This window comes from Tupaia chinensis, unplaced genomic scaffold (assembly GCF_000334495.1).
Source record: "Tupaia chinensis unplaced genomic scaffold, TupChi_1.0 Scaffold141943_1, whole genome shotgun sequence".
In the NCBI taxonomy this organism is placed as follows: domain Eukaryota; kingdom Metazoa; phylum Chordata; class Mammalia; order Scandentia; family Tupaiidae; genus Tupaia; species Tupaia belangeri.
The window spans coordinates 863852-874607 of NW_006201797.1; the positions used below are offsets into that span (position 1 = coordinate 863852).

Below are 10756 nucleotides of genomic sequence, written 5' to 3' on the forward strand. Positions count from 1 at the left end.
ACTCTAATTTGTTCTTTCTATATAACCCTTCAAAATAAAGACAAGAATTTGATCTGTATGAGTAGGTTCCTTCAAGCCTTTTCCACATTGAGCATGTTTTTTTTTTTTTTTGAGAGGTTTTTTTTTTCGCTATAGGGCGCGTGCACTCGCCAGACAGACAGAGACACAGAGACAGAAAGCGAGAAATCACCCCCCCCCAGGGGGGATGGTCACGCTGCAATCCCTTCTCCTCCATTCTCTTCTCGGGATCCTGGGCACGCACGCACACGTGCCTGGTGTGAGTTTTATGCCACCGGGTCCAGGACATGAACCGTGGTCGACTACGTGGGAGTCCAGCGACATAGCCATTACGCTAACTGCTGGTTCCCAACATTGAGCATGTGGATTCTCTGTGTCTGGCAAACTCATATTGATCCTTAATATTATTTGAAACATCACCTACTTTATACAGCTTCTACTAATATGCCCTCTGCAAGCAAAATTAGGCTCTTTTTCTTCTGTTGTCCTATGGTATTTCATTATATACCTACACTAGAACACTTAAAATTTTTGAGATTATTAACAATCTCTCTTTTCCTCCACCATAGATTTGACTTTGGAATAGACATTGTATTTTATTCACTTCTGAATCATCAACTGCTTTATATAGAGTAGGTTAAATGCTTATTGAATAAGTAAACTATACCATTGCTCACCGATTAGACTACATAATCTGAGCCCCTGTGATCTCTCTGACCTCATCACATTTTCCCAAGCCCACTGTCTTAACCACACCACTTTCCTTGCTGTCCCTTGAACATCCCAAACACACTTTGCACCTGCTGGTCTTTCTGCCCAGAAGAATCTTTGCTCAAGTACCTACATGGTTTACTCTCTCAGCTCTTTTAGGTGGCCCCGATGTGAACTTACCATGGTGGTCTTCCCAAGTTATCCTGTAAAATATACCCCATACACACCAACGTTCTATCTTTGTCCCATTTTTTTTTCCCTAATTTGCCACTTGATAAATATATATTTACTTTGATCTTTTCAGTTGCCTTCCTCCATTAGAAAGTAAACCTCATGAAGGTAAGGGCTTTGTTTTGTTAATCTTCTGTATCTCCTGCATCTGGGACATTGCCTGGCACACAGGATAATGTGTTTAAGGAATGAATGTGAATGTACCTTCACAGCAATGTACAGCACTGGCAGTTTAGCCACCAGAGCAGTTAGTGCTTTGAAATTGCTACCAAAACAAAAAACTGTGTAGATCCTAACTCACAGTGTAATTAGACTTGGAGGTCCGTTCCTGTTGCATCATAGCAATGAACCTAATGTCTTTGGCTAACCCATTTTCAATTTCTCTAAGTTCCCTGTTTTCTTAACTGAAGATTAAAATACGCACATGTATTGCCTGTATCCATGAATTGTGAAAGTCATAAAGTGATAGGTGAAAACACATTCTAACACACAAAACCCTATAAAAATGCAAGAGTCAAGTATCTCTAAAATATATTTGAGAAATATTTAGGAAATAAAGCATAGACAGGTTCTAAGATAGCAATAATGGCAGATACTCATGAATTAGAATGCTTACAGCTAGTTATTCAAGATCATAAAAATATAAAATATGAATTTGGAAATATTCTATTTGCTTTGAAGAGTTCTCATTACTATTATAAGATATAAGGATAATCTAAAAGATGTAAAATCTCATTTGTAATCTGTCATTTATAGCTTACTAGAGTTAATAGATGGATTATAGCTTTACTTACCCTACAGGTAAAAAATGACATAGGATAAGATCAAGCTTTCTCTGTTCATGCCAGAAATGTCTGAAGAGTAAGGGTATCCATGGAACGACAGCTGTGGGACGAATTATGAAGGCAAGTGCCACAAGGGATGAGTACTTGACACTATAAACAAGGAAAAAGAATGATCAAAACAACTGACAATTAACTTTGAAGTTTTCTACTATTTACACTGTGCTCTAATGCTTTTTAAAAGTTTATTCATTCGGGGCCAGCCGGTAGTATGGTGGTTAAAGTGCTGGACTCTCAGATGGCCAAGTGCAGTTCAAGTCCCATACCTAGAAACTTGAAACTCATACTAAGTGTGTGTAATCGTGTGCCCAAAATCCTGAGAGGAGAATGGAGAAGGGCTTGTGTCAAGGCCATCCTCCTTGGGGGGTGATTTCTCGCTTTCTCTCTGGCCAGTGTTAAGTACCCTATAGCAAAAATAACTCTTACAAAAAACTATTCATTCTGAGACAGAAGCACCCTCAACAGGGTCTCATGCTGTGATCCTTACCCCAGTTATCCCAGCTAGCCAGGATCATGGGCATGTGTGTGCATGCCAGGCACATACAGGTCACCTTGGGAACCAAACTCTGGTTTTCCATATGGTTTCCAGCACTGTAGAGTGTCATATTACTGCTGTGCCACACAGCTGGTCTTCTTCTTCTTCTTTTTTTTTTCCCTTTGGAGAGGTTTTTTCTATAGGGTGCGTGCGCTCACCAGAAAAACAGACAGATAGCAGGAAATCTCCCCGCAGGGGAATGGCCACACCACAATCCCTCCTCCTCCATTCTCTCAGGATCTTGAGTACACATGCACATGCACCCAGTGTGAGTTTAATCCACCAGGTCCAGGACTTGAACTGCAGTCAACTACATGGGAGTCCAGCGACATAGCCATTATGCCAACTGCTGGTCCCAAAACAGCTGGTCTTGACAACATTTTTTAAAAAAGGCATTTTCCTTTTGGTATAAATAATTACATTAACTCTGGTAAGCTAACTATCTTAGTTTCTCAAACTGAGCAGTTGGCTATGTGGGGTTCAGTTCTCTTAACCACCATGCCACTTGACTGGCCCCATTTATTTTATTTAATAGATAAATGATCAGGTTTCTCCAAAGGGCTGTAAAAAATTCAGAAAACCTTTCTCTAAGAAAAAATTGGACATTTAAAGAAACAGGGTCATTTAGGCAATGATGGGCTTTGAGTACTTGAATACATACTTTATTTTGAAAGCTAATTTTACCTATTTGAAAGATATACACACACGCATACACAACTGATAAAAGTCTACTATACAGGGAACAGCAGTTAGTGTAATGACTATGTCACTGGACTCCCATGTAGTCGACTGCAGTTCGAGTCCTGGACCTGGTGGCTTAAACTCACACCTGGCGCATGTATGTGTGTGCCCAAGATCCTGAGAGAAGAAGGGAGGAGAAGGGATTGTGGTGTGGCCATTCCCCTGGGGGGTGATTTCTCACTTTCTGTCTCTCTGTTTCTCTCTGTCTTTCTGGCGAGTGCACACACCCTATTGCAAAAAACTTTCTACACAAAAACAAAAAGGCTACTATACAAATCTATGTAATCCTCAATAAAAATGTACATTTTTATTAAAAGAATTTCAATAAATGGCTGAAAGAGATGATTTCATCGTCATGAGGCCTATAGAAAGTAAATTATGTGGGAAAATATTTAGCCCTGCTAAAAAATTAAAAACAAGCAAAACAGAACTACTTAATGGTACCAATATATACCTATTAACTAATAAACATAAATGACTATAAAGAAATTCCTAATATTAGTGAGGATTCAAGAACAGGGGTTACGTATTCAAATGCTTAGAGACTGAATAGGTGATAAAAATAAGTGATCCAGGGCTGGCCTGTGGCCTGAGGTTAACAGAGTCAGATCTCACATGGGCTGACTGCAGTTCAAGTCCCAGACCTGGCAGCCTGAGGAACATGCCAGGCATGCACGTGTGCCTGCCCCACATCCTGACAGGAGCGAGAAATGGAGGTGAAGGCACTGCAGCTGACTATGCCCCACTCAGGAGGGGGTGCCCCCCTTTAACTGGTAAGTGCATATGTCCTCTGGAAAAAAAAGTGATGCAGCCTGGGTATGCACTGTGATGCTGTCATGAAGAAATCCTGGTCGCAAATGTTGCTAGCCTATCAGTCTTCAAAGAGAAACCAGAAATTTTGATTTTTATGTAAAAAACAAACAAACTTTGCCTACTTAAAAAAAATCATATGAGTAAAATAGAACATTCAGTTGAATGTCTTTGACTTATAAAGAACCAAAATACAGTTTCTGCAGTAGTAAAACTATGTAGTGGACTCCCAAATGTATATTTCTGGTTTGACCTTAGTCTAAAGTTTCAGACTTAAATTTCTTAATCCTTTTTGAGTATTTCTCCATTGACCACATACTGGCCCTCAAAATCAATGTATCTGACATAAACTCCAAACCCATTCGGTGTATACTGCTGGGTCACTGGGAAAGTCGGGATGCAGTTTTGCACCGAAAAACAGAAAAATATGTCCTGACTTCCCCAACAACCTAACATTTAAGTTAAAAGAATCATTTAGTTTCTTAGTCTTAAAACTTTGGAGTTACCTTAAATAACAACTTCTAATTCTAAATATCTACTTTAATTTTTTCTCTGTTCCTGTTACAATTTTATATCCAGTCCTGTCATTTACTTGGAACCTTTTCATCATCATTTTTTTTTTTATCGCCCAGAAATATTTCTTCACTTGATAACATCCTCATCTTCATAATTCATTGAGCTCATAATTTATATTAGGCCCTATGTTACAAACTTTCCATAGATTCTATTTTTATTCTTTTAGGTTTTTGCCATAGGGCACGCATGCTCATCAGAGGGAGACAGTGAGACATCATTCCCCAGGAAGGCTGGTTACATTGCAGTTCCTTCTCCATCCTCCTGGCATTTGGGGCACACATGCACACATGCCCAGCATGATTTTCAAGCTGCAAGGTCCAGGACTTGAACCACAGTTGGCCATGTGGGAGTCCAGTGCTGTAACCACTATTCTACTTGCTGGCCCCAGATTGTTACTGAATTATATGGGAGCTGTTTTATTATTTTACAGAAATAAATGCTTATGTATTCTCATACCATCTTTAAAGGAATCTTTGTTTTAGAACACTTGAATTTTAAAGGAGTGTGAAAAATGTAATTTTATTGTCAGGCCCGGCATAGGACTTGTCATACTCACGTAGAGAAGAGTGTTGTTACGTGTAGTTAGTCCTTTTGTACCATTGACCCTCCCTTCCTGACTAAATCAAGGGAGGACACTTAAGCCCAGGTAGCCAGTCTAAGGGTGACCAAATAGGGACATCAAAGCTATGTCCAAATACAGACAATGCCATGTAATGGATTTAATCAGATTCTTTCAAATTGAAAGTGAGATACAGAGAATTTTGGGCAATTGGTAGCAAAAAGAGAAATGGACAGAGATTTGCAAAAGCCCCTAAATGATGGAAGACTAAAACGGGAATTAACCAACTGTCTGAGCGGTAAAGGCTCAACACAACCGCCTTGAATTCTGGATAATTTTCCAATTCTTTTGTACAGCTGAGACAGTTGACAGTGTTTTTCAAGTCTGGCTATAAGGCTGAGATGTTCATTTATTTATTCTTATTTTTAGCTTCATAATAAAATCCTATAATGTAAATAAGTTGAGTGAATGCTTATTCTTGCAGTCAAAAGAGTCTAATGCAGGGACTAGCAGTTAGCGTAATGGCTATGTTGCTGGACTCCCCTGTAGTCGACCACAGTTCGAGCCTGGACCTGGTGGCTTAAACTCACGCTGGGCGTGTGTGCGTGAGAGCCCAAGTTCCCAAGAGGAGAATGGAGAAGGGATTGCGGTGTGGCCATCCCCGCTGGGGGGAGATTTCTCACTGTCTCTCTGTCTCTATCTTTCTGGCAAGCACATGTGCCCTATAGCAAAAAACCTCAAGAAAAAAAGTCTAATGCAGAAATTATCTTATTTGATTTTATCCTTTTTTTTTTTTTTAAAGAGGTTTTTTGCTATAGGGCGTGTGTGCTTGCTGGAGAGATAGAGACAGAGAGACAGAAAGTGAGAAATTGCCTCTCAGGGGGGTTGGCCATGACACAATTACTTCTCCTCCATTTTCCTCTTAGGATTTTGAGCATTCATGCACACATACCTGGTGTCGGTTTTAAGCTACTGGGTCCAGGACTTGAACCATGGTCAGCCATGTGGGAGTCTAGTGATGTAACCATTATGCCATCTGCTGGTCCCCCCAGTGACCTTTTATATAGGAAGAATGGACACTAGTGAATTAACCAGATATTCTGGCTTTCTCCTTTTCAGTATATTCTAAATAAAGCTATCACAAGAGAATTCTTTTGAAATCATATTTGTCATACTTCTCAAAAACCTCCAGTGGTTTCTCTCTACTACCTACAGAATAAAATCGAATTCTGAAGAAGGCCAAAATCTTACTCTAGTCTCATCTCTTATTCTCGTTTTCCACACTTCCCATCCCACTCTAGCCATGCTGGACAACCTGTCTTGAATATAATGAAGCCCTTTTATAACTCCCTCCTTTGTTCATATTGTTCCCATTGCTTGGTTATTTGTTTCCCCAGTTTATATGAAGCCAAATTAAGTCCCGATGTCTTCTATTTGCTCTTCAGAAGATCTATTCTCTCCACCCTTTCCCTGCTCTATGGGGAGCGAGGCTGATGTATATAGACTACAAGAATGGGCTTCCTTGCTTTATGGCTTCTCGTTGGTTTTGGCCAAGTGGAAAGGCAGAAGAGTCAGGTTATTTATTTCCCTGGCTGTCTTGCTGTCACTGAAGGCCGGATGTGCCTATCTCTCGGAGCCCTCTCACAGTTACAGGTCTGCGCTGTGCCCAGTAACCATTTCCTTTCCTTATTCCTTGGAACTTAGAGATGATAGAGACTTCCTGCTGTGACTAGTCCCAGGATACTATGGTGTTTCCTTATTGGCTTTCCTAATGATTACCTACATCTTTGTATATAGTCCTTTTATTAAATTCTCCTCAATTACTTGGTTGAGTATGTTACCTGTTTCCTGCTATAACAGATCAACCAAAAAATATGTGGTTCTTTAAACTCATGGACAATACCCCTAGTGTTCATTATATCCACTGGGCATTACAATATATTGATTTTCCCCCAAAAAACCATGCCCTAGAGTTTTATACATAATTATTAACAGTAATGTTTCTCACCTGTTCATAGACTTTGAACCTTCTAGAGGATAGTAGAACAGAGCAATTATAGTGAGAACAGTTTCCATGGTGTTCGTAAGGGTTCTGGTACAGCAATACCATGTGAACCAAGAGCACAACTGGCAAAAAAACTAAGAACAATTATGAATAAACATATACGAAGTAGAAATGGGAAAGCTTAATATTTTTCTATGGAAAGTAGTTACCAAATCTAAATATTGCAGAAACCACATTAAAAGGTGAATGATGTTACATGTAAGTAGGAATATAGAAACATTGTTTTTAAGAAGTTTTATCAAACACAGGTCTGTGACACTGTCAGCTCTATATCTGTTAATGTTAAGATGTTTATAATTTAGGTACTTTTTTTATTAGGGAGATTTTTGCACATGTGCTTGCCAGACAGAGAGAGAGAGAGAGAGAGAGGGAGAGAGAAAGCGAGAAATCACCCCTGCAGGGGGGATGGCCATGCTGCAATCACTTCTCCTCCATTCTTCTCTCAGGATTTTGGGCACACACACACATGCACCTGGCATGAGTTTAAGTTGCCAGGTCTGGGACTTGAACCAGGGTCAACTACATGAGAGTCCAGCAATGTAACCATTACGCCATCTACTGGTCCCTTACATACATTTTTATGGTACTGTATTTTATTTAAATCTCATTTCCCAGTAATGAAAGACAGTAAGCACAGATCCTTTGATAGAATTGATAGATTCCTTGGTAGAGTTTACATTTTACAGAAATGTGTTGGTAAATTGGCTACTTGGAATTCACAATTGTTTTCTAATAGAGACAATATTAAAAAGGAAGGAATATTTCTAAGTTGGCTTATATAAGCTTATTAAATTTTAGAAAGAGCCAAGGGAGGTAGCAGTACTACTACAGAATCTAGTTGCCCTTCAGGATATGACTCAAACAGGAAAATCCATCCTAGATTTGAATGGGAGATGTCAAGAATCTATCTCCCCACCTTGAAGTAAACCAAATGACGAGACACTCTTCTGTTACACTCTCTCCTGACATGAACCCAGCTGTTTCAAACATCCCAGCCAGAAGCATGAAAGTGAAGTACAGAGATTTCTCAGGTGAGCCTCAGGCAGGAAGGAATAACGGACAAGGTGTGAATAGCCCAGGTGCTTAGTGGAGTAGTGATATGGAACTGTCCCTCCTGAATTCTTTGGAAAGTGAGACCAGGACTGTGATAGTTTTGGGGAGTGATGGGGCATCCAAAAGTTGTTCCTAGAGTTTAGCCTCTCATAGGTTTTGAGGGCATTGGCGGCTTCTACCACCCAAGGCTCAGGCAGAGTGAGATATGGCATATGTCACTTGCATTTTATTCTTAAGTATGGCTGTTGTGTGACTCATCTTCTAAAACTGTTTCAATAATCAATATTTTTCCACATGCTGTATGCCCATAGGGATGAAATAACTGCACACACAGTTTGAAAAGTGTTTAGGACTTACCACCCATTTTGCCACTTCCTGATTTTCTAGTTGCTTCATTAACGAGTAAAGCCTTATGTCAGCTATTGCAGACAAAAGTGCTTGGGTGACTCTAGGAATCCAAATCTCCATTGGTTAAAAAGAAGAAGAACATGTTAAAAACATCTGTTGATTCACAATGAATTATAAAAACCAACAAGCTGATCCAGCTATAACTGAAAGTCATTTGTAGTACAAAAACATACAATCTATTTTTTTAAAGAATTATTTACTTATTATTTTTTATGATATTTTTTGTCATCATAGTCTTCTTTATATTACATTGGATTACATATAACTTTACAGTGTATTACATTGCTTTTTCAAAAGGGAATGCCATGCATGTCAGTCAATACAGAGACATTAATCTCCCCACTTCGTCATTCAATATCTTTTCTGTGTTTTTCCCAATCACTATTAGTATTATTCTAATTATTTTTTAAAAAAATATGGAACGCCTCACGAATTTGTGTGTCATCCTTGCACAGGGGCCATGCTAATCTTTTCTGTATCGTTCCAATTTTAGTATATGTGCTGCTGAAGCGAGCACTTATTATTATTTTTAATATTATTTTTCACATGAGTTTTGCCAGAGAAAGACAAAGGGAGAGGGAGAGTGAGAAAGCAAGCTGCCAGGTCCGGGACTCAAACCATGGCCAGCCATGTGGGAATTCCAGCACCTTAACCACCATGCCACCTTCTGGCCCCCAAAACATACAATCTAATATAGATTGAGTATCCCTCATCTGAAATGCTTGGGACTCTTGAGCGTTTTGGATTTGGGATTTTTCCCCTCAGGTTTTGGAATATTTGCATATCCATAATAAGGTATCTTGGGGATGTGACCCAAATCTAAACATAAAATTAATTTGTTTCATATACACCTTATACCCATGCCTAAAGGTAATTTTTTTTTTTTTTTTTTTTGGAGAGGTTTTTGCTATAAGGGCGTGTGCGTTTGCCAGACAGAGATAGAGAGACAAAGTAAGAAATCACCCCCCAGGGGGGATCGCCATGCCGCAATCCCTTCTCTTCCATTCACCTCTTGGGATCTCAGGCACGCAAGCACACGCGCCCAGTGTGAGTTTTAAGCCACTGGGTCCAGGATGCGAACCATGGTCGACTACATGGGAGTCCAGTGACAGCCATTACACTAACTACTGGTCCCTAAGGTAATTTTTATATAATATTTTTGTATTGCAGCATTGTGACTGTGGACCATTTTGAGGTTAAGTGTATACTTTTCTACTTGTGGTATCATGTTGGTGTCCAAAAAGTTTCAGATCTTGGAGCACTGTGGATTTGGATTTCCAGATTAGTTATTCTTAACATGTATTCTATTCTTTTGCAAAGATACTATTTTTCTACAAAAATTACATTACTATTGGGGCCAGCAGGTTACATAGTGGTTAATGCGCTGGACTCCTACATGGCTGACCATGGTTCAAATCCCAGATCTGCTGGCTTGAAAATCAAGCTGGGCATCTGTGCATGAGTGCCCAATATCCCAGGATGAGAGTGGAGATGGGATTGCAGTGTGGCCATCCCCCCAAAGGGATGCTTTTTCACTTCACCTCACACTGTCTTTCTTTCTGTCTCTGGTGAGCACACTTGTTCTAAGGCAAAAACCTGGGGGAAAAATTGAAATTAAATTAATATCTTATGGAAATACTCAAGGTAGTTTTATCAATCTCATTCTTTCTCTCTATAGTTAATACACACGTGCATGCATACATGTGCTCACAGTCATGTGCCTCAAACGATGTTTTGTTCAATGACACACACATGATAATGGTCCTATGAATTATAGGCTATGCCATATAGCCTCAGCATATGGCAGGCTATGCAATGTTCACACAATGACAGTGTCACCTAGCAGTGCATTTCTCTGAATGTAACTGTGTTAAGTAACATACGACTGTGTGCATCAACATATATTGTCAGAGGGGATGTGTATGTGTTAGGGTTAGGGGAGAGCAACCCCCAAGGGCACGGTCATGCTGCAGCCCCTTCTTTACCTCCCCATCTTGTTGGCACTTTGGGCAGACACACGCAAGTGCCTGGCATGTTTCCCATGCTGCTGGGGCCAGGACCCAAACTACAGTTTGTCATGCAGGTTTCAGCTCAGTTTCACTAGGTCATGGGGCTGGCCCCTTATAGCACTTCTTAATTTGTACTACCAACATTCCTTGTGTTCAAGAAGCTACATGTAGCTTGTGGTCACTATGTTGGACGCTCTT

The 10756-nt window shown here is 39.9% G+C and overlaps 1 protein-coding gene, 1 long non-coding RNA gene and 1 other non-coding gene across 3 annotated transcripts in view; 2 read left to right on the plus strand and 1 right to left on the minus strand.

Moving 5' to 3' along the window:
* LOC114005089 (uncharacterized) overlaps positions 1 to 1865 on the plus strand; it is a 5336-nt gene extending 3471 nt beyond the window's left edge. Inside the window, exons 2-3 of the long non-coding RNA XR_003547003.1 lie at positions 1034 to 1068; positions 1809 to 1865. This is a non-coding gene — a long non-coding RNA (uncharacterized LOC114005089). The remainder of the gene's footprint in view (positions 1 to 1033; positions 1069 to 1808) is intronic.
* CCPG1 (cell cycle progression 1) overlaps positions 1 to 10756 on the plus strand; it is a gene marked incomplete at its 5' end in the record, with an annotated part of 58512 nt that overhangs the window by 42833 nt on the left and 4923 nt on the right.
* LOC114005090 (U6 spliceosomal RNA) lies at positions 8960 to 9066 on the minus strand. Its single transcript, XR_003547004.1, has one exon. It is a non-coding gene; the product is annotated as a U6 spliceosomal RNA (small nuclear RNA).